This window comes from Lolium perenne, chromosome 5, assembly GCF_019359855.2.
Source record: "Lolium perenne isolate Kyuss_39 chromosome 5, Kyuss_2.0, whole genome shotgun sequence".
Taxonomy (NCBI): Eukaryota; Viridiplantae; Streptophyta; class Magnoliopsida; order Poales; family Poaceae; genus Lolium; species Lolium perenne.
The window spans coordinates 215093729-215119429 of record NC_067248.2 but is presented as its reverse complement, the minus strand read 5'-3'; the positions used below and the strand labels follow the sequence as shown (position 1 = coordinate 215119429).

At 41.6% G+C, this 25701-nt stretch overlaps 1 pseudogene; it reads right to left on the bottom strand.

Moving 5' to 3' along the window:
- Positions 1-1768: 1768 nt before the first annotated feature.
- The window catches only part of LOC139831742 (uncharacterized), a 92806-nt pseudogene continuing 68873 nt past the window's right edge, over positions 1769-25701 (bottom strand).

The window sequence follows — 25701 nt, the reverse complement described above, 5'->3', positions numbered from 1 at the left end:
ACGTGATCCGGTCAAGTATGAGCTGACCAACCATATTGGTGTTGATGTTTTTTATACACGTGCTCAGGTGCAGGATGAGGTTGTTACTGTTCATTATGTGCCTTCAGATTTGCAGTTAGCGGATTTCTTTACGAATACACAGACTCGAGCGCAGCATGACTTCTTACTCTCCAAACCCAGTGTTGTGGATCCACCATGAGTTTGGGGGGGGGGGGGGTGTTAGATGTTTTTCGAAATGGGAGCTTAAAGCTCCAGCCTCTGCATCTAGAAGATGCACACGGCCGTTTTATTATGGCATAGTTTTAAAGTATCAAATCATCTAGCAAAAAGATATTACACCCCGCTCACGGGTCAATCAAAGTGGCTGTAAAAATCAGCCACAAAAAGAAAGATGAAGCCATATAAAGTCTAAGTTCCATCTCCAATGCGTCTAGATTGCAACCAGCCACCCTGGCTGAAAATAGCCCGAACGACCGCCATCAAACGATTGCATCCGGTATCCAAAGGTTCCCGCTACTCCACAGGGAGGAGGTATGACCATAGGTGAATTAACGAAGCCGCCCTGTGAATAACCTGTAAGAAATTTGGATTAGCACACCTATTAAAAACTACCTCATTCCGACAATTCCAAATTGTCCAAACTAAAGCACAAACCCCAATACGGATTCGTTCCTTTGTTTTTTTATCAATCCCATTTAACCAATTAGCAAACAAATTAGTTATGTTCATGGGTGGAGGTATATTAAAAGTAAAATGTACTACTCTCCAAACTAAACGAGAAAAATGGCAAGAAATGAAAAGATGATCTATTGTTTCTCTTTGACCGCAAAAGACACAATCAGTACATCCATTCCATCTTCGTTTTGCCAGGTTATCTTTTGTTAAAATCAACTTGTTATAAAGGAACCACATAAAGATCCTAATCTTGAGTGGTACCTTTATCTTCCACAAGTATTTTTTCAAAAAAATCGTATGGCCATTCAAATAATCAGCATACAAAGATTTAACTGAGAAAATACCAGTGGAAGAGAGCTTCCATACAAAACTATCTGGTTCATTAGATAAGTGGACAGCCATCAACCTGCGCACTAAAGAGATCCAAGCATCCCATCTATCTCCAGTTAACGTCCTATTAAACCTTATATTTAGTGGTACATTACCAAGGACGTCGGCTACTAATACATTTTTAGTTGTGGCCGCATTATAGAGACTAGCATATTGGATGTTAAGGGGCGTGTCACCTAACCAGGTGTCTTCCCATAATCTGGTTTTTAGATGTATATATCTGTATTGTAGTTTCCCCATATGTTATGGGGCTTCATGCATATTTGCACCTGTACATGTACTATATATTGTGGTCTTAGGCCCCCTGTTAATACAACAAGCATATTGTCCTAACATAGAGCAATTTGAATTGCACATTTCGGAAGAAACTGTCATGGCATAGTACATGCAGCAGGGATGCACAAGAGGGGCGTGCGTCAGACATTCCAAAATGCACTGAAATGAACTTTCAACAATCTTCAAGCCACTCTACACTTTGCCTCGAATGTGAAATCCCTCAAAGCCTTTTATGTTTCGTGTGAACATAGGCGACTAATGTTTGCTGTGAGCAGATCCAGGCCAGTGTTACTCTGTCCGGTCTCAACTTCTGTATCTGCAGGGTCAAGCGATGGTTTCCTGCAAGCTGCAAGCGTTGTGCTAACAATAGCCGTATATCAATTCTCACGTTTCAGCAAGCAGCTGAGACATTACATACTGGCAGAGTTCATATTAGCTTCTCAAACTGCAACATGGCAGACAGTAACCCTCGGACAGCTGAACTGGTCACTCTGATCATATCTTGAAATGCAGTTCTGAACACGAGCTGCCTCCATCTGTAAGTATGCTGATGAGGGTCCAGAGACCACACAGCACGAGGCTTTGCCGAAGGATGCTTCTTTCGTGCATTTTTGCAGTGTTGCAGCTATTTTTTTTTTTGTTTGAGCTGGTGTTGCAGAGTTCTCTGTATGTTATGTACCGAGGTATGAGAGCAGCCATCTTGCATGCAGCTCCTGTTTTGGTTCAGCTGCTCCCGGGCAGGCCGGCAAAGCGGGCCTGCGTGCTCAATTGCTCAACTGAGCCTGGATCATCACAGCTTCTTGGGCTTCTACATGACTCCATAAGCCATAAGCTGGTGAAGACGATTTGAGTGAAGGAAGTCGGTTCCACATATATGGAGGACAGCCTTTGTCATGAGATCAGCAGAGCAGAATTACAGCAGTACAGCACCATGCGCATTCGGACATTCGATGCAACTGGGCAGCTATATTCCTTTTATGCAGCACGCTCTGTTGATCAAACTCGCCATCATGCCATGAGGCCGTGTCTGCCTCCGCTGATTCAGTTCTTGCAACTTGTAATAACTAATTAGTACGTAAGTAAAAGAAAATTCACATTTGAACTTGGGAGCATATGCTCCTGCTACCTAAGAAAAGCATTTTAAAATGTGTTACCATCCTACATTCCTACCCGGCCACCTATAACTCGACTAGGCAATCCGAGGTCAGCTTCATCGGCCGGGCTGGATTGGGCCGAAATCAGCCCGTCAAACTACAGCTACGGTTCCAACCCTCTATATAAGTAGGGCAAGCAACGTAGACACCATACTCTTTGGATTAAAAGAGGGGTCCGGCTCTCTTCCTCTCTTCTTCCTCGTCTACTCCCAATTTCACCAATTAAGTCTTGTTTGGTACTAGTGTTTTAGTGGGAATTAGTGGGGATAATACTCTAGAGTATTGGGTGAATCTCTGTTGTTACCCAATCCCCACAACCATCCCCAATCTACTAGGTAGAGGTAGAATATTGGGGATTAAAAAAATTACACTAAAATTGAAAAAAAAAGTGGGGATAAGTAGGGATTAAACTCGCTCATACTCTAACACCAAACATGTATTGGGGATAAGTGGGGATTTGAAGTTTGGAGCGGATTATCCCCGCTAATCATGTAAGGGTATATTGCCCCTATGTGTGGTTTTGGTAATCAATGACAACCCCTATGGACTAATGTTTTCATTGAGTTTATATGAAGGAATATTCCATAGGTTCTACTTGCTCTCCATGTGTTGGATTCAAGTATGGATGCCATGAAGATAAAGATATACCTTGTGTATTGGCATCAAGATCATCGCCATGCTCTATCTTAAGTGAGTATGAGAAGATACAAGGTTGAGTTGGGCAAGTTCAAGATGAGCATCTTGAGTGGATCACATGCTTGAACCTTGCCGTCCATTTGGTGATGATGGACATGTGAAGATGTGCATCAATGGAGCTTTCCCATCATGGTGTATGGGGGAGCATTTGTGAGTATACACGAAGCGACAATGATCAAGTGATGCATTCCGGCTTGAGTGGAGCGTGAAGTGTTATCATCAAGATCAAGCGGGATGCGCAAGGCAAAGGTATGACCTTGATAGGTTTTCCTTTTACCGGTCTCGAGGTGGTTGATGGGAGACCGGATTATAGGATAGATAGCCGCACTATTAAGAGGGGCTTTCGGTTGAGTAACTTGATCACATCGTCTTAGGGAGCTCAATCCTTTGCATACTTTGCATATTCTTATTGCTTCTTGGTATTTCTCGGTGTGAGGTTCTTAAGCTTGTTGCTAGCTTTACAACAAGCCCAAGTTCATCGAAAACGGAGTTCGCATGCATCTTCTATTGCGTTTTCGAGGTTGGGTGATTTTACCGGTTATTCATGATATAAGGTTCTACCTTTTATATTCATGATAAAAATCCCCTCCTACAGATTCTTGGGTTTTCACTTTCTATAAGATAGCATTTGTTGTTATCTTCCAAACAAAATTGGTTTCATTCGAATCGGAGTTCGGGAGCATTTGTTATTAAAGAAAAGATAAAAAGGGAAAAGAATAAAAAGAAAAGAAAAGAAAAAAAGAAAAAGGGGGAGAGGCTGCCGGCCGGCCGCCCGGCCTGCCGGGCCGCGCGCCGGCCCACCCGGCCAAATCCGGCCTGGCCGCTCGTGCCATCCGGGTGCCGGTCCCGTGGGCTCGCGGCCTTCTCCGGCCCAGCGGCGGTTCCCTACCGGGCCGCCGGCCGCCCACCCGGCCCAGCCGGAACCTCCTCCGGACCGCGCGCCCCAAGCCTTATCCGCCGCTCGCGCGCCCTGCCTCGCCCGGCTGCTGGGCCGGCCGGACCGGACGGGCCGCCGGCCTCCTCAGCGCCATTTCCGGTCAGCCGGCCTGGGGCATTTTTCTGCCCGTTTTTTATGCGATTTTCACACGATTTTCCCCCCAACGGTTATTTCTTCCTCCCTTGCTATAAATACCTTTCTCCTACCTTGAAACAATGAGTTCTTCCTATTCTCTCTCCTCCATTGCTACTATTTGAAGAACTTGCTCTCCCCCTTGATTCCTCCAACCATTCTTGCTCATATTTGAGGATTTGAGAGAGGGGATCTAGATCTACACTTCCACCAATCCATTTCTTCTCTAAGTGAGGGAATCTCTTGGGATCTAGATCTTGATGTCTTTGGTTGACTTTTCCCCTTGTTCTTCCTCTCCAATCTCATCCTAGCATTCGTTGCTTTGGTGGGATTTGAGTGTGAAGGACTTGAACACCTCCGGTGTTCTTGCTTTGCATCATTGCATAGTGTTGAGCTCTCCACCACGATTTGTTCGAGTGAGAGACCGTGAGCTTGTTACTCTTGGAGGGTGACCTCCTAGTTGGCTTGGTTGGTGTCCCGGTGACCTCTTCGTGGAAGATTGTGAAGGGGCCCGGGCTTCTCCTTCGTGGAGCTTGTGAAGTGGTTGTGGAGCTTGCCATCTCCGGAGCGGAGGAAAAGCTAACCATAAGGAAAGGGCCATTATCCTTCGTGGGTGTGGTTCGGAGAATAGGGTGAGCCTTCGTGGCGCGGGGAATCCTTCGTGTGACCTCCACTCCTCCAAACGTGACGTACCTTCTTGCAAAGGAAGGGAACACGGGAATACATCCTCTTCTCCGCGTGCCTCGGTTATTTCTATACCCGAGCTCTCTTTCCTTGTGATAGCCATCGTGCTTGAAGTACATATATCTTGCTATCACTTGTGCAACATATATCTTGTGCCTATCTTGCTTAGCTCTAGTTGCTATTGTTACACTTAGTTGAGCTTAGCATATTTAGGGTTTGTGCTTGTAGACTAAACATTAGTTTAATTCCGCATTCTTACAAGACAAATCTGTAAGAGTTTTTAATTGCCTATTCACCCCCCCCCTCTAGGCGACATCTCGATCTTTCAATTGGTATCAGAGCAAGGTCTCTCCTTGTTTTAGGCTTCACCGCCTTGAGAGTAAAGATGTCGGCTAGTATAGTGCACAATGACACAATTGTCTTTAATGGCACAAATTATCTTTTGTGGCGAAATTGCTTGCTTTGTAATCTTCGGACCTTGTGTCCAAATATAGAGCAATTTCTAGATGTTGGTTTTTCTCCTTCGATGGATTCTCATAATCTATCTTTAGAGGATGAGAAAAACTTACATCTTGAAGCTCAAGTATCCAATGAGTTTTTATTCTCCTTGAGACCCGATTTTCGTAGGTTCTTGATATATATAAAGCGAAAGTCGTCTCATGAGATGTGGATCAAGCTTAAGGAAATGTTTGGTGGATCCACTTCTCATTTGGTTGGTGGTGACTCCGAGGAGCTCTCTTCTCCTTCACATCATGAAGAGTTCCAAGTTGCTTCCACCTCCGGCCGTGATGAGTCATCATCTTCTTCCACTTCACCAACGTGTTGCAAGACACAAGGTAATGATATGGTGAGTGGTGAGGGAAATTGCAATGTTGATATTGTGCTCAATAGTGATGACTCTTCATCTCTATCTCATTGCAATATTTCTTATTTGGACTTAAACACATCTAGCATTGAAAATAATCTACATGCTTGTGTTGATAGTCCTTGCATATCTTGTGTAAATTGCTTACATAGATCTCATGAGGATATGCTTGCATTGTATTGCTCCCATAATCAAAATGCTTCTATTTCCTCTAGTTGCTTGTTGACTAACAATGTAGAGGAAACCGAACACTCTATGGATCAAGACATGATTTCAAATGAGGATTCAAGAATATCTTCATCTTCATTCACCGGTTTGCACATGTGCCTTATGGCAAATGGATCAAAGGTATCTCCTACTTTGACTCCTAACACATCCTCTAATGATGAGAGTGATGATGATGATAATGATGAATAACATAATACCTTGGTGCATGATATGGCAATGGTATATGCTTCTCTTCGTGGTAATAACGAGGCTCGTGCTTATCTCGAACACTCTATGGATACCTTGAATAAATATAGGGAAACCATAGTGGAGTTGGAGTCCCATGTTGAAAATGGGAGAATGAGATTCAATCTCCTCAAGCAAGAGCTAAAAGATGAGAAGCATACTAATTTTATGCTCACACAAAAAATTGAATCCTATGAGCTTGAAAAAGAAAAATCTATTGATGATGCTTGTGCTACTAACTCTACTTCTTGTGAAGCATCTATCTTAAAGGAGAATATTGAGCTAAGGGCTCAACTTGATTGGCTAACTAGCAATTGTAGGGAATTGGAAGAAAGCAATAAGACGCTCTCACACTCTCTTGAGGATCTTCTAACTTCCTACGATGAGCTAAAGTTAGCTCATGAGGCTAGTATCACCAAGGTAACATCTTGTGAGCCTCATGTGGACATTAGCACAATCTCTACTACAAATGATATATTTCCATGTGCTAGTCCTTGTAATCCATCTAGTCAAACTAGTGATACACCTTGTGTTGGATTACTCACTTTGCCTTGTTGCTCTAACAATGAAGCTTCTACTTCCTCTAGTACTTGTATTTCTACTAACCATGTAGAGGAAATAAAAGAGCTCGAGGCCCAAGTCCTTTCTTTGAAGAAAGACTTGGAAAAGCGTCATGAAGGGAAATCCGCACTTGACAAGATGCTAAGTATGCAACAATCCCCCAATGACAAGAGTGGACTTGGATTCAACTCCAATAACAAGAACAAGTCCAAGAGCAAGAGCAACAAGAAAAAGGGCCAAGACAAAGTCAAGGATCCGGCCAAGTTGGTTTGCTTCAAGTGCAAGGTTGAAGGACATCATGTTAGATCATGCCCATTGAAGAAGAAGAAGCACTTGAGTGAGAAACAACAAGGGAAACGGCCACAAGGTCAAGGTCAAGCTCATGCTCGACCTCAAGTTGAAGATATGCCACTTCCCAAGAAGAATCAAGATATTGTTCCCCAAGAGAAGAAATCAATAAAGAAGAGAAAGGGGAACACTTGCTACTTATGTCGTAAGAAGGGGCACTTTGCTTCTTCTTGCTTAGGTGGTACCTTATCTAACCCTATAATTGTTGATGATGATTATTCTCTAGGGAAAGATAAGGATGGCAATGTGTTTGCCAAGTTTGTTGGAACTCAAAGTGGTCTCAAGAAAAGGACCATTTGGGTTGCCAAGCCTATTGTGACTAACCTCTTAGGACCCAACTTGGTTGGGGACCAACAAGCTCAAACTTGATCAATAGGTGCATGTGGAGGGCATTGAAGACTTGGCTACTTCATGAAGAATTAAGGGATCTTCATATATTGTATTTTTACCAAGCCAAGTCGTATGGATTATCATCTATATCTTATATCCAATGTTCCTCTTTGCGGTAACTTATACTTCAACTCTTCATGTTTATTGTAAGTTACTTGCCCCTTTGCATGTTTGGTTTTGTACCAAATATGTGTATGTATGTGTTGTGTCTTACTTGCTTATCTTGTGTATTCAAGTATATTTGTTTGACTCATCATATACTTGTGTATTGTTTTGAGCCTAATGCATCTTGATGATATCTTATTTGGCTCTCTTTGAGTGATTAATGGAGCATCCCATTTTGGGGGAGTGATATGCTTTGTGCATCTCTCTTTCTATAAAATGTGTGTATATGGGTACCACCACTTAGTATTGATATTGCAAGATTATCTAGCCACTATGTGGTGTGTCATACTCATGAGAAATTCAAATTCTAAATGTCCATTAATCATCTCTAATCGAATTTTAGTTGCCTCTTGTTTAGAAGAAATGTTTTATCACATTATGGGGGAGTAATATGTTTTGTACATATCACAAGCCTAGAAAATGTGAACATATGAGGTTATGCCACTTAGAGTTGATGCTCTTAATTATCTTGCTTCTAGGTGGCATGTTTGCTCAAACAAGCTCCACTCTTATTAAAAATCTTTTAATTACTCATCTCATGGATTCTTGTTTGAGTAATAAATTCTTGATACAGTTTTCCCTCAAATACATATCTCTATATCTTATTTGGGACACCGTTTGCTTCAAGTTATTCTAATCATTGCCGTACGTGATTGTTTGACTAATTGAAGCTATCAAGAATTTTCATCCGTGCATAGTGCTTAATTATATATACTTAATCCTATGCCTTTTATTGTGAAGATGATCCTACTATCATTATCAATACACCACCGGAAATTATTTCCAATATACTCATTGTCTTTGACAATTGACAACCTTGTATGTGGTTGAATTTATGGATCACCTTCACCTTGAATTACTTCTTATTGCCTTATTTTATTTCCAACAAATCTTTGTTGCTCCCATGTGTCTTCCTTGTCCCTTTGAAAAATCTTTTGATAAATTCTCTTGATTCATATCAAGTGTTTATTTTGGAAGACAAACCTTTTCCTTACGGTACATTGTGCCATTGTGAAAAGTGTATAGGGTTTGGTTTATTTTGTTTGAACCTAGCTCTTTTGGGGAGTTTGCTATCTCATTCCTTCTTACATATTCTATTTGGTTGAATGAGATATATCTTTGAGCATGTTTGCTTTATTTCATCCTTTGTGCTCGGTGGTTTCTTCTTAGTTCATTTGTTGAACTTTGTTGAACAAATCTTTTGTGATTTGCGTCTTTGATATAATTTGGACAACAAATTTGTTTGATGACACCTTTATGCCTTATTCACTTCACTTGGTGTTTTGTCCAAAGTATATCTTTCTTGGATCTTTAAAAGTTTATGTGCATGCTTGTATGTAATTTGTTTATACTTGTAGCATGCTTGCTTTCTTCGATCCATTATATAGGATATACTCCATCAAATCCTAAATGGCTAAGATGTGCATGAAATTCAAATTTCATCTAAATATACACATATTTATATGGAGTGTGTCCTATATATTGTGGTTAGTCTAACCATGTTGGACCCAATAAGTTTGGGAACCAAGATGTACTTGAATGATGTTTTAGGTACATTGGAGATGCAATGGAGGCTTGTCTCATCTATAAGGAAGGTGTTATCACCATATGAGAATTGGAGTCAAGCTAGGATGATCGATGAACTCTTATCTACTACATCAAGCCATTGCTATCTCGGTAACAAGTATCTTATTCATGCATTCTCATATAGCATCCAACCTCTTGTAGGTTGCATCTTGGCATGAATTTTTTTATTTCGAACATATTGAGGTTCTTGAAAAATCCTCGTTTAAAAGGAAAACTTCTTATTGTACATTTGAGTAATTTGAGAAGATGCATATGATAGGAATATATATATCATGTTTATGATTCACCTATCTCAAATATGCCCTCTAGCAATTTATTGCATATCAATTCCTCAAAGAGCTCTTATGTGCAATATTGATGCAATTGCGAAATAAATCCGTATTTTTGATACTTGTTTCCTTTCTCAAAACATTCCAAGTAGCTTTACTTCCCTTATTGTTAGTTGTGATGTTTTTGAGATTTTCTTGTTGAAGCTCATTCATATACCACTAGTGAAAATTGGAGCCATAGGCTATATATGCTTTTTAAGCAAACATCCTTTGGTATATTTTATGACTTCATCTTGGATATCTTGTCTTATTTATTTTATTAAACTCTTGTGTGTGCATGTTTCTTTGTGGATCATCTTGTCCACTTTAGAAACTCATATACATGAGAGAGTTAATCCATCAATTTGATATCCTTGTTCTTTGCCAACCATCTTCTTAACCTTTTTGATTTTAGTATTGTTGGTAAAGAAGATTTATGAGTGCTTGGTTTATTTGTTTTTCTTCATGCACTCATATCTCGTAATTGTTGGACTCAAGTTGTTCTTGATAAGCATATTCTCTTTATCTTAGTTGTGTTTTAAATGATATATAGGAAGTGAGGATTCCATGTTTGTGCATATTGTATTCAAATGCAAACATTATAAATTGCGCATGAACCTTGGGGAGCTTTCTTATTTTATTTAGAGCACTATATCTCTCTTATCATGATATCTTTGTTCGTCCAATTGGATCTTTGATTGCTTGCTTTATTTGTGAAAACTTTCTCCATCATGTGATTCTTATGCAATCTTTGATCCTCAATATAGTTTGACTTCCTTCAAGTATTCATCATTGGATATGTGCATTTGATTCCACTCAAATTATGAGAAGTGCACACTTTGGGGAGGAACTCATATTATATTGGCCTTCTAAAATTTTCACCCATTTTGACAATCGATGCCAATGGGGGAGAAGTTTAGAGGGTTTAAGGGAATGGTTTTATACTTAAAAATTGGTTTGTGCTTAAGTGTTTTGCCACTCATGCATTCCATATTTATATGTCTTGCATGGTTGTATATATATAGTGGAAACTATCCCAAAGGTTAATCTTGACAATGTATGCAATGAATTCATGTTCATCACACGTGCATATATTGTGGGGGAGTCTTCTCTATATATATTGGTTCTACTCACATCTCTTGCATTTGCTGTAGTTGTGTGAGTAGAGCCGGTTTTGTTATGGGCTAGTAGCTTTGTGTTACTTGACCATATCAAATACAACCTCTTGTATACAACTTATTCTCGGATAAGTTGCGTACTTGTTTCTAATATTCATTATATAAACCCTCTTATTGTGGTTGTCATCAATTACCAAAATGGGGGAGATTATAAGGGTATATTGCCCCTATGTGTGGTTTTGGTAATCAATGACAACCCCTATGGACTAATGTTTTCATTGAGTTTATATGAAGGAATATTCCATAGGTTCTACTTGCTCTCCATGTGTTGGATTCAAGTATGGATGCCATGAAGATAAAGATATACCTTGTGTATTGGCATCAAGATCATCGCCATGCTCTATCTTAAGTGAGTATGAGAAGATACAAGGTTGAGTTGGGCAAGTTCAAGATGAGCATCTTGAGTGGATCACATGCTTGAAGCTTGCCGTCCATTTGGTGATGATGGACATGTGAAGATGTGCATCAATGGAGCTTTCCCATCATGGTGTATGGGGGAGCATTTGTGAGTATACACGAAGCGACAATGATCAAGTGATGCATTCCGGCTTGAGTGGAGCGTGAAGTGTTATCATCAAGATCAAGAGGGATGCGCAAGGCAAAGGTATGACCTTGATAGGTTTTCCTTTTACCGGTCTCGAGGTGGTTGATGGGAGACCGGATTATAGCATAGATAGCCGCACTATTAAGAGGGGCTTTCGGTTGAGTAACTTGATCACATCGTCTTAGGGAGCTCAATCCTTTGCATACTTTGCATATTCTTATTGCTTCTTGGTATTTCTCGGTGTGAGGTTCTTGATCTTGTTGCTAGCTTTACAACAAGCCCAAGTTCATCGAAAACGGAGTTCGCATGCATCTTCTATTGCGTTTTCGAGGTTGGGTGATTTTACCGGTTATTCATGATATAAGGTTCTACCTTTTATATTCATGATAAAAATCCCCTCCTACAGATTCTTGGGTTTTCACTTTCTATAAGATAGCATTTGTTGTTATCTTACAAAAAAAATTGGTTTCATTCGAATCGGAGTTCGGGAGCATTTGTTATTAAACAAAAGATAAAAAGGGAAAAGAATAAAAAGAAAAGAAAAGAAAAAAAGAAAAAGGGGGAGAGGCTGCCGGCCGGCCGCCCGGCCTGCCGGGCCGCGCGCCGGCCCACCCGGCCTGCCGGGCCGCGCGCCGGCCCACCCGGCCAAATCCGGCCTGGCCGCTCGTGCCATCCGGGTGCCGGTCCCGTGGGCCCTGGCGGCCTTCTCCGCCCAGCGGCGGTTCCCTACCGGGCCGCCCGGCTGCCCACCCGGCTCCGGAACCTCCTCCGGACCGCGCGCCCCAAGCCTTATCCGCCGCTCGCGCGCGCCCTGCCTCGCCCGGCTGCTGGGCCGGCCGGACCGGACGGGCCGCCGGCCTCCTCAGCGCCATTTCCGGTCAGCCGGCCTGGGGCATTTTTCTGCCTGTTTTTTATGCGATTTTCACACGGTTTTCCCCCCAACGGTTATTTCTTCCTCCCTTGCTATAAATACCTTTCTCCTACCTTGAGACAATGAGTTCTTCCTATTCTCTCTCCTCCATTGCTACTATTTGAAGAACTTGCTCTCCCCCTTGATTCCTCCAACCATTCTTGCTCATATTTGAGGATTTGAGAGAGGGGATCTAGATCTACACTTCCACCAATCCATTTCTTCTCTAAGTGAGGGAATCTCTTGGGATCTAGATCTTGAAGTCTTTGGTTGACTTTTCCCCTTGTTCTTCCTCTCCAATCTCATCCTAGCATTCGTTGCTTTGGTGGGATTTGAGTGTGAAGGACTTGAACACCTCCGGTGTTCTTGCTTTGCATCATTGCATAGTGTTGAGCTCTCCACCACGATTTGTTCGAGTGAGAGACCGTGAGCTTGTTACTCTTGGAGGGTGACCTCCTAGTTGGCTTGGTTGGTGTCCCGGTGACCTCTTCGTGGAAGATTGTGAAGGGGCCCGGGCTTCTCCTTCGTGGAGCTTGTGAAGTGGTTGTGGAGCTTGCCATCTCCGGAGCGGAGGAAAAGCTAACCATAAGGAAAGGGCCATTATCCTTCGTGGGTGTGGTTCGGAGAATAGGGTGAGCCTTCGTGGCGCGGGGAATCCTTCGTGGGACCTCCACTCCTCCAAACGTGACGTACCTTCTTGCAAAGGAAGGGAACACGGGAATACATCCTCGTCTCCGCGTGCCTCGATTATTTCTATACCCGAGCTCTCTTTCCTTGTGATAGCCATCGTGCTTGAAGTACATATATCTTGCTATCACTTGTGCTACATATATCTTGTGCCTATCTTGCTTAGCTCTAGTTGCTATTGTTACACTTAGTTGAGCTTAGCATATTTAGGGTTTGTGCTTGTAGACTAAACATTAGTTTAATTCCGCATTCTTACAAGATAAATCCGTAAGAGTTTTTAATTGCCTATTCACCCCCCCCCCCCCTCTAGGCGACATCTCGATCTTTCAAATCCCCACGAAAACTCTAGTACCAAACAAGCCCTTAGGCCTTGTTTACTTTTCTCGTATTTTTCTTCCCAATGGGTATGAGGATGGGAGGGGATTTGGTGTTCACCCAATCCCCCCAAATACCCTTCCCCAAAAATACACTAGTATGATGGAGAGTTTTTGATTTAGGCAAAAAATATGGGGATGGGAGGGGATATCTCGGGATTATGTCGTTCAAAATCGGAGAAGTAAACGGACTAGTGGGGATTTTCCGGGATACAAAATAATCCCCTCTCATCCCCATAAATACCCTAGAAATAAACAAGGCCTTAATGTAATCCAAAGCAAAACTAATATAACCGAGAGGCAAATAATTTGGTATCAGAACCACATTGCCAACCTTTTCTTGCCGATCTGGCTCCTCCACGAAAATCCAACATCCAAACGCGAGTAGAGAAGTGGAATGTTACCATGGACGATGACTCAAATTTTTTCTTTGGATCTCTTAGGAGTGAGGTCACTCGGGACCCCAACGAATCGATCGAAGCCATGGGCGAGCTCTATCATTCGACACTTTACCACTAACCCCACATCACCATCGAAACGTTAGTACATATTGACACTATGGACATGAGCTAAAAACCTCTTCGACAACAGATAATGGCTCTGTCACCACGAGTTTTTCATTGATATGTAAGGCTCGTGAGTGAATGACCGTGTCCTTTGAGTGTACCAGCGTAATCAGACATATACGATTATTTGTTACCACTATAGGAGACGCATCGGTTACTACATCTTTGATTCACTCTTTGCAATTATCTTTTTTCTTTTCTTTTTTGGCCTATTATTTCATTCCAATATCATTTACATATTTCACAACACATTAAGCTATTTCATAGCACATGGAGTATATCAACAACATCAATTCATTCATATCACAGACAAGTCAACTTTACACATTTCCACAATGCGACTAGATACAAAAGGTCACATCAACAATAATAATATCTAAGTGACATAAGTGTAAAATTTTACTGATAATCAGAACCTTGGGCTTGACCTCATGATACAACAGTAACACACTACAATAACGAGGTTCTCAGCACACGAACACGCAAACGGGGTTAGAGCTCCTTTGGACTTGACCACACTCTTCAAAGGTATACACAAAAAATATCAATGCGAGACTATAAACACAAATGGAGCTAAATAAAATTGATCTTAATGAAATAAAAAGAATTTGCATTTTAGTAGTTAAATCTCTTTTGATGTGCTCCAAAAGTACATCCTTGTTGCAGGTTTTTCACTCGTTTATGCAGTACATTTGCTTGCGGTCCCATCTGCAGTGAATGGAGCACAAGGAGGCGCATGTATCGAGGTGGAGTGAGCAAACAAGGAGGTTTTTACCTATCATAGATGGAGGTGTAGTCTATGGATCAGTTGTCCGGCGCCTTAGTTTCCTTTTTTCTTTTCTCGCATAAATAAAAGTGTTGTCAAAACTTTTTTTGAGTTATGTGCATCTTATTATGCAGATGTGGAGTGTAAACTATTTTATTTGTATCACCTTCATGCGCACTTTTAAGTTAATAAAAGTTAACTTTATTGAAAGATGAGGGCATGGTGTTTCCGCTCCCTAGCTCATTTTCCCGTACCTAATAATAAAATCAGGAAAAAGGCACAAAAAAATCGAATATTTTCGTTAAAAACTGTACAATGAGCATAAACATGTGCTCGAACGGAACACAAAATTCTCCTAGAAAAAACATATATAGTGGTCGGTGAAAAAAAATCTGCACCAAGTTTTCTTTTTTGCTTGGACCAACACACATGATATTTCTCTGCAAAATGTTTCATGCAGTTAACCACATTCTCATGTTCATTGTAAAAAGATTAGATTTTATTTCTATCACGATCTTTTGGATATTTTTTAGCACGAGCATATGAGCTCGGGCTCAGACATGTATTTTCACAAAAAGGGATCAAACTTTGCATTTCGTGATAAATACAATACTATCTTCAATCCATATTAATTGACTCAACTTTATCTAGATATAGATGTATCTAATAAATAAGAGTAAATTCCAGTTTTTACCTCTTAGTTTGATTTTTCTGACATTAACTACCCCATTTAATATATTTTCATCTGTATTACTCCATTTAACAAAAGTTTTACCAAGATTTTTAAAATGATTTTTCATGTGGGTCAGTCGGCACTTTTCCTTGAGTTTTTTTCCGCGACCAAAGAAAGCCTCAACATGTACAGAGTACATAATCACCATTTTGCTGGAGTACGTAATCACTATTTTTCTGGAAATAATAACGACACCAGTGCGTGTTGAGCTAGATTATATCACTGAGTAACATGCGCCTTGACTTTGCCGTGTAATAATAATCACGTTTACAACTCATGTAATATAATCTTAATGTCTCGCAAGAAACACGAACATGGTTGCGTGTATGTGGCTAATCAATTCTCAGCATCACTTGTGTGTTGCTTGCTAGCTACGAGATTTTAATACAGCCAGCAACTTGCCATCGGCCAAATGCTCCACTCTAACATTCAGAAAAGGAATTCACTTAGTTTGGCTTTGAGATAGCCAGCGATCACCCGGCTGAGTTCCCTGCCATCATCGATTGCTGCCTCAAAGTAGTATGTACGTACGTCTAACAACCTTGCTAACTTGGGTGCGGAAATTGAGTGATGTTGCATGCTATCGGCCAAACGCTTCACTCAAACATTTAGAAAAGGAACTCCTTAGATTGGCTCTCCGATTTTTAAAAAGGGTAAAAACTGACAAATTTTTTTGTTAAATGGGGTAATATGGATGACAAATTGTTAATGGGGTAATTGGTGTTAAAAATGTGAAACTAAAGGGTAAAAACTGGAATTTACTCAATAAATAAATATGTCTAGATATATTCGTATATAGATAAATTTGAGTCAACTAATTTGAAATAGAGGGACTACTTCAAAAGAAACTGTTATTTGCAGAACTACACTTTCCGCCCAGGTGCAAGTGCAACCAAACAATATGTTACAAAACTAGAGAATGATCAACTAGACAACTTTCCGCCCCGCGCCTTAGTTTCCTTTTTTCTTTTGTCGCATGAATAAGAGTATTATCAAAACTTTAGCTATATGTTTCTTTGAGTTTGAGTTATGTGCATCTTGTTATGTATAGGCGGAGTGCAAACAATTTTGTTTGTATCACCTTCATGGGTACTTTTAAGTTAATAAAAGTTAACTTTATCAAAGGATGAGGACATGGTGTTTCTGCTCACTAGCTCATTTTCTCGTACCTAATAAAAAAATCTGGAAAAAGCGAAAAAATCGATTTTTTCGCTAAAGATGTATAATGAACATAAACATGTGCTCTAACAGAACGCAAAATTCTCTAAGAAAAGACATATATAGTGGTCGGTGAAAAAAAACAAGACAAATCTGCATCAGATTTTTTTTCCACATGGACCAACATGCGTGGTATTTATGTGCAAAATGTTTCATGCAGTTAAACACATTCTCATGTTCATTGTAAAAAGATCAGATTTTTATTTCTTTCACTATATTTTTCAGCACGAGCATATGAGCTCGGGCTCAGATGTGTATTTTCACAAAAAGGAAGCAAACTCGGCATTTTCTAATAAATACAGTACTTCAAAAGGAACTGCTACTTGCAGACCTACACTTTCCATCCAGGTGCGACCAAACAGTATGTTACAAAACTAGAGAATGATCAACTCGACAACTAGCCCACCCTTTCGTGGCAGTTTTTCTCACCAAACAATGATCAGGCAGCCAACATTCTTAACTGGTCCCCTAAACCGATGTGAAGTGTGAGCGTGACCCAACCCCCCACATTGTTCTCCTCGCAGCAACCTCCTAGCTACCACCGCCTGGAGAATGTTCAGCCCAACACAAACCCCACACTAGCAAACAACGAGGTGCTCCAATGGTGAGCCCCTCCTCAGCCCTCACCCTACATAGACAGGACCAGCAAACCCACTAAAATACAGCAAAAGAACACATCCCCCAGCGTCTCACGCTCTCCATACTTAGAGCATCCCCACTCGTTGGCGCTCCCCACGCCCAAATCCGGCGAAATTTTTGTCCGGATTGGAGGAAGATTTGGCGTGGGGGGCAGTATATTTCCAGTCGTGTGCTCCCCAAGCGGCGTTTCTCGGGGAAAAAGAGGACGGCTCGGGGAATCCGGACGAAAGAGGAGACACGTGGGCGTGGGCGGTTGGTTTAGCTTCATCCGGAGTCCCCGAGCGCTCCCCGGGGGGCCGGGGATGGCATGGGGAGTCCGGACGAAAATAGGCTCAAATCCGGATCAAAACGAGGAACCGGGGGCCTGACTGGGCCGTTTTTCGCCGTCCGGATGAAAAAAAGTGGCCGTGGGGGATCTGTGGGGAGACGAGTGGAGATGCTCTTAGCACTGACGCTGACACTAGATCCTTAGCTTACTGTTGCATACATTGCGCCATGACACCCGTCGTCGTCCCCACAGTTCCCGTCCCCAGCCACCGCCGGAAACCCGACCACTCGCACATGCGCGCGGGCGGCGGAGTAAGGGCATCTCCACCGACGCGACGCATTTTAATGTCCGCGAGTGTCTGTTTGCGTCGCGCTGCGGACGCAAAAATGATCATTTTGTCCACGCGTCCGTTTTCGTCTGGGGTCTGCTCCAGCGGGGTGACACATTTTTTTTCTTCCTTTTTTCCCTCTTCTCCATTTAAACATAGTTTCACATATAACATTTTGAAACATGATTTTACACAAACTAACACATAGTTTGGAACATGGTTTACACAAACTAGCACATAGTTTGCACCATGGTGGACAAAAATATAAAATTTTAAAAAAAGAAGCCAGTTCTGTTGATTTCCGTATGTTCGCTGTCAAGAAAGAACATACGAGGGCACACCCAATCACCCAAACTGGAAAATCCAGCGGGAGGAGATGGTGCCCTTGTTGGTTGTATCGATGAGGCGAACATCCAGAAACCTCCACTAGCGGCTTCAATTGGTCTGTAGCCAGATTCGCTGCAAGAAAGAACACTCAACGTTCTAACTATCGGTGTCGGAGCCGGAGTCGTCGGTGTGGTAGTGCCTGCGGCAGGCTGTGTCGTCGAACACCTTGACAATCATCTCGCCGTCCCCCTCGTAGAGGAAGGTGAGCTGGAAGCCGGGCTCGAGGTGGAGGTCACGGGCGAACTTGTCCCACCCCGTGTGCAGGTACATCTTGCCCTGCCCGTCGAACAGGACCTCCACGGTCCAGCGGCAGAAGTTGCAGCTGGCCTCCCGTAGCTGCAAGTGCGCCGGCTCGACGCCGTCGACGAACTCGGCGAACTTGTCCGATAGCCGCTTGATGGCGAGTGGGTCGTCGTCGATGCGGAGGAGGAACTCGGCGCGCTCCTCCCGCGAGGACGAGGAGGGCGCAGCGACGGCGAGCGTGGGGCCGTAGGCTGCTCCACCACGGCGGCCCCCGCCCCGGCCACGGGGCCGCCCAGGGCCGCGGCCTCGACCGCCTCGCCGGCCACCAGGACCGGCCATGGACTTCCTCGCGGGCTTGGCTGCGTCGCAGGAACAACTAGGCGGCGCTACGCTCGAGCTTTGTGGCGGCTAGGGTTTCTTTGGAGGAGTGGATGAGGAAGAAGAACGCGCGCCCCCTTTATATAGGCCGGCGGCATGCGGTGGCCGCGGGACGCGTGGCGTCGCCATTAACGTGGTTGGCGGAGGTGGGCGGCCGCTCGGCAGCCGAGGCATCGTCGCCGTTAACGTGGCGTAGAGTGCCGAAGCGACGCAGCTTTGCAGTCGCGAGAAGACGCATCGACGCAGGGTCGCTGCCAGGCGGGCCCGCCCAAACGTCCGCCAGACGCGAGCGGACGTTTCCGGACGTCCGCAGAGACGCATCCGAGACGCATATTTAGGCCAGGTTTGCGTCTCCGCGAACGGCCCGGTCACTTTGCATCGCCCCGCTGGAACAGGCTCTAGACGCATTTCCGGTTATGGCGGACGCAAACGGTCGCTCGCGCCGCTGGAGATGGCCTAAACTCCACTCTCCCCAGCCTGCGGGTCCGTCGTCCCCAGCTAACTTGTCACCTTGCACTTGTTGCCTTCCTCCGGTGAGCTCCTGCTCCGAGTATTCAAAGACCTTTGCTGCCATGGCGCATGTGGCGTGGTCCTTCGTCGATTTAGCTAGCCCGCGTGCGTGGAAAGAGGTTGCTATAACGAGCGAGCTGACGTGCACGACGGCTTGAAACACTAGGTATTTTAGGGATGCCGTGGCTGCTTGGGCCTAGGAGAATCGTGTGTCACCGACGCCTATATGTTTGACTTGGCAAAGGGAAATCTTGTGAGAGACTAAAGTTAGACTTGTTAGATCGATCTAAATGGATCCGGAAACCTTACGGATTTTAGTGACACTGCCAGCATCCATGAACCTTTTCATGATTTCATTGGACATTATTTAATGTTTATCGAAACTCAGCAACAAAACGCATGTTTATCGGCTTTGAGAAATGGGATTTTTTTTGGATTTACACGAAAGAATTGGTAGAAAAGCATCCTTGCAAATTTTTCGTTAAAAGAGCATTTGTGACCTTAATTATAAAAAGTTGTACAAGTTTCGTAACTAGTGTATAGGATCCATTTTTTCATGGCTTTCACGCATGACTCAAATGGGGAAAAAATCATGAAACCTGACACGCGTAGATTTCTATTCAATACGTTACGTATATACATGTATGTTTTTCGTACTTTTTCTCCAAAGAAATGTGATTTCCCTATACCTTTGTGAGTTCGTGAGTTTTTTCATTTGAAAATGTTATAAATGCAATTTCCTATTTGCATTTGCAACCGGTATACTCTTGCATCTTAATGCATCTAACTGAAACACAAATGTTGGGGTTACCGTTCCTCGAAACAGATTTTCATCTCGCTTTATAAATAAAGCAACCACAACCATACATCGTACGAGGGCAAACCTCGAAGAAAAATAAAAAAATGTCCGCGAGGGCTACAACACAAACATGCCCAAGGTAAACATAAAAAGGAGCAAGCTCCAGCTCAAGCGCAACACGCCAAGACTGGTGGGCGTCGGTCAACGCCTGGACGGTGCGGGAAGACGGCATGCCGCCTCCATCAGGTGACGAAGAATGGTGTTGATTCACTCTCTATCCCGTTGTCTACACAACGGGTACCACAGCTCCAAGAAGGCTAGAAATTTGAAGACGGAGTCAGCCACATGTCAAATGAATACTTTTACGATAACCATATATTGTGAACAGTCCACAAAGTTTACGACATGGCAGCAAACACCAGCAAGATAAGACGTCTCTTCTCTCTTCTTGCCCATGTTGGGGTACCGTTAATAGGACGAAATATTGAAGCATATATGTGCATGGCAACAACCAGTCAACAATGTCAAACCTAACCACAGCGATTCCTCCAATAACAATTAGTTCAAAGTTCAAACCCGGAATAGAAAACTCGGGGAAAGAAAACAACGAAAACGACGTACGTACTGTGACTCCGATGGTTAACAAAGAGAACTGCCACCATCACTTTCGTTTTCTTTTTACAGGCGATGGTGATTGAAAGGGGTGCTAAACTTAGAACTTTCGGCCGCGTGGCGATACAGATAGGAGATCAACGTAAAGGAACAAAACGTTCAGATAAATATGTATGAGGAGGAGGTCAGTGGCCTTTCAAAGGTAAATAGTCCCATCGGCTTTGTAAAAGCCATGCTAGCTTTGCACCTACTTATCAGCCTATCACGGACGTCAATCCTAATAAGCTTGCTTACAGAGACACGTCAATCATTTTATTCTTCTAAGAAGTCGCATCAACCTTTTCATACATGTGCAAACAACTCTGAACAAAGTTAATAAGTGCCTACACAGGACCCCCTTGCCATTTAACCTGGCCCAGGGCTGTCTACCATTAAAATATTTAGATTCCATATGCAGCTAATGATTCTATGATGTTTGTCGGAAAATATCAAGCACCTAGACCGGTCATGTTTTTCAACCAGAGATGGTCTCTGTTTGGCTTAAAGATTATTTTTTCGAAAAGGGGTTTGGTTCAAAGATAACTTAGTTACAACAAAATGTATACCAAGTCAAGTGTATCTTGGTGTATTTTGTATGTGGTTTCATCGCTTTGTCAATTGGTGGGGTTAAGTGCTCTTTGTAAGTGTTTTATCCGGTTTTCCCTACTTAATTGGGAAAATATTTTCTCCAATATGAATTGCTATAACACATTGCCCTGCGGGTTTGCCCGACAAGGTGTGATTTGTCACCAAAGTGTGGCTTAATTACTAACATTGTAACTATACCAAGTCGTGGCACAAATCTAAGTATGACACATGTGTCATGTGAATAGAAAAGTGCGGTAACCCACAACTATGCCAAACAACAAAATATCCACCGAAAAATCCTCGCACAACGTAACCTTAGATGAGGCGGAACAAAACAATCGCTAAGCTGGGGACAGACCGAAAATTAAATTCGGCTCCCAGGTGCATATGCTCCCTTCACCTAAAAACCATATTTCTAATTGTTGAAAAATTCTAACAATAAATTTCACATGTACATCTCAACAATGTATGTGCGTTCATATAATTTCACGGAAAAACTTTATTTTTCTGGTCGGTGTAAAAAAGAAAAAGCATGTCTCACAAAAAAGCCTTATTTTTAGCATCAAAATTTGTCTTTTTACACAGCCCAGACACAAGTCAAATTTTCATAGAAAGACTTTGTGCGTACATAGCATGTGAAGATGTACACGTGAATTTTTCATTTAGAATTTTTTGACTTTTCAAAATGTATCAAAGATGCATTTCAAGATAAGGGATCACATATACCCAAGAGCCAAAACATCTCTCCCAGGATGGAACATATATATAGATGTACTATAATAGGGTGGTGATACATAGCATCATAGCAAGAATGGCAAGGAGCCAACAAGATGTATGTGCCAACCAATGAACAAATAATCTTGCAAAAAACAAGCAAATAAATAGTTTGGAGATATAAACGGAAGAAAGTTGATGTTAGCTTGGACTATGTAAAAGAAATTACTGGTTGGTTGATAAGTAATTAGTAATTACTATAAGATGTGAATATTAGTTATGATAATATAATGTCTCTTAAGTTGGAACATTTATTAGGGGGGAAAGGCTACGTGATTGTAACATAGATAGGAAGTTGGAGTTTTCTTGTAGTTTGTCTCCCACTTCATCTAGTACTTTTGCAGCTTCTCTTGTCTATAAAGGCCCACATGTGTAGTGGTGGCGGAGTGTATTTTCTTGTAGAGATAGCATGGAAAATACTTCAATTGTTGGATGAAAGTGTTTGATTAATACTTGTGTGGTTGAGAGTTGCAAATAAAGTAAATAACAATAAAAGCTAATATTTTTTAGAGATTTCCCGAACCTCAAGATTAATGCAAGGACATGCTAAAGATTGCACTTGTAAGAAAAGGGTGTTCTCAATGATGGTTGGATAATTAATATGTTTTGCTTTGGTGTGTAACTTGCATGTTCTTTATGTGGGGAATGCAAACATAGTATATGTCAATACATATCATTAATGTACTAAATATGATTGATCTCCAATGGTATAACTAGCTTCAGTATCAACAGTAAAAAGCTAACAATAGTTTTATATTCCAGATTCCCCATTATCATATATTCAACAAATAGTTTCTTGTTACTCCGATCTTTTCTCAATTCATCGCAACAGTGTTCTCTACTACACTAATAAATTCTGAACTAACATGCATTTTATGTTCATGCTATTGTGACATTATATAATCACATCTTTATGTGGGGAATGCAAACATAGTATATGTCAATACATATCATTAATGTACTAAATATGATTGATCTCCAATGGTATAACTAGCTTCAGTATCAACAGTAAAAAGCTAACAATAGCTTTATATTCCAGATTCCCCATTATCATATATTCGACAAATAGTTTCTTGTTACTCCGATCTTTTCTCAATTCATCGCAACAGTGTTCTCTACTACACTAATAAATTCTGAACTAACATGCATTTTATGTTCATGCTATTGTGACATTATATAATCACAACTTGTGAATTAAAAACTATCACCACTTATTAGACTATCACCGTGTATGGAAAATTGACATGAAATACGTGAACTATGGTTCTCCCATGCCCTCAAGATCATGTTAAACTGCTCACTAATAATAATAAAACGGGCATGAGAAGCAGCATAATGATACATATCACAATCAAATATATAAATACTTGATGATTGAATTTTACACTATGGTTTATCCTTGTTTAAGCTAGATAATTCTCAATATTTCAGTGAGACTATTACTCTTACCTTTCACTACACTAATAGTTGCATAGATGTGAAAATATGGTAGGACATTTGCTTCCATGCAAAAATGGGAATTTTAATGATGAAATTTACCATACATGGGAAGAATTACGTGATGGAAGATTGCTAAAATAAGTCAATAGGCCTTAAGGTAATTAACTGGAGACATAACGAGGGGTGGTATGGCCAGGCACGACCATACCATGTCATCGTACCATACTTTGGTAGCTTCATCAGATCCAACCGAAAAACTTTAACGAAGGGGCCACCATCAGAATCACATCACAATACCTCTGAAATCCCAAGTTTGTCCACTTCCTCTATATACAGGTGAGGGAAGCAGTAGCCAAGAACAACAACATCCATTCTTCGACACCGAAGCGCTGCAACCGCTAGCATCTCCATCTCTATAACTATTTCGCTAGCATCTTTGTAGCCATTGTACTTGTACTTCTAATTCTTTACTCTTCACAATTGGGGAAGTTGTAAGACTATCAACTATTCATCTACTTTCAATTAAAATCTCTATTATTTTTGAATTAATCGCGATGTGTGAGTACTACTCATGGGCTAAGGGATGAGTCCTAGCCTCCAAGCACATGTACACTTTTGATATGGGATTATTACTTTAATTTTGTCAAAACTTTCTGCTAGAACTTGTAAGGTACCCAAGACCCCGAAGATTGGTGAGGATAGAGCCATGAGCATAGGAGAACACTAGGCTATGCGTGATGCTGAAAGTAATTTTATGGGAAACAACAATGACATAACAAGGTGCTAATGCATTGTTGTTACGCTTATCTTAATAAATGAGGTAACCCGCATTGATGGAATAGGGCCAATGTTGGACAATCGCACATTGTTGTGGCAGTAGGACATGGTGTCACAAGGATGCATCACTCTCTTACATACATGTTTATATAAGTATATTTTATCACTAACAGTGCTTATTATTATCTTTTATATCCTATTTTATGTGGGCATAGCTGCAGGTGAAACCTTGGCCTAGGCATATGTCCATCCATTGATAATAAAAAAAAAGGAAAAAAATTTATGACTTTTATAGACTTGTTAGTAGTCTCATTTCCAAGAAATTACTTCCAGGTTCGATAGAACCTAAGTCTTTAGGGAAAAACAATACTATGTCTATAATTCGGATCGAATGTATAAATAGTCCACCATAAAATCATGTGTTATTAATAAACGACGAAGATACAACACCAGTAATGAGTTATAGACTTCCTTCGACAAAGATTGCATGTGTAGGAAGCCAAATATGGAGAGGGGGTGTTGTGTGGTGAAGATGATGCTCCCCACGTTGCCTAGATGTTGGTGATTATTACTACAATAAATTCCTCCAACAAAAATGACGGAGGATATGAACGGAAAATGCTCCCTTATTTTACCTCACTCCCGAATTCCACCGCCAAATCAAGCGCCATTTGTTTTTTGGGTGGGTGGGCGGGTGTATTTATAGAGAAAAGCATCCATCTTCTGTTGTTTGCTCCTTTCAACTAATACAATGTCCCAATTAAAGGCTCCTACTATGTCTTTTGCGCCTAGCTATGGAATGATAAAAAAATGAATCGTTTGTCGGGAAAGGCTCATGTGTTCCATTTATAGATCATCGGCACCGGGCTAGGAATGGATTAGCACACTGGAGGTTGGAAAAGTAGGAGCTCTATATATGATTGGTTTGTGTGTACTATGATCATCTTCCTGTCGTGTTTTTACCCTCCAAAAAAATCGCTCATCACAATTAACCTAACACAATATTTACTAAGAAATTGTAGAACTATTACATGTGGAGACATTACAAAATAATTAAGCGTTGTGAGGATACACATAGTTTTTCATTTCAATATAGAAAGAGTAAAATGATGAAGGCTTCGCGATGAACTAAATAAGTCATATAGGTAGCTTATTGTTTAGGGGTATTTAGAATGAGGGATTTGGGAAATGTAAAATTGGTTTGAGAGTAATATCAATATGACATGGATTCAAAATGGGAAAGATAATCTCTAGTTACATTCTCTATGTGAATTTTCCAAGAGGTAAGTCCTATTTGGTTCAAAGAAGTCTGTTATCTATGA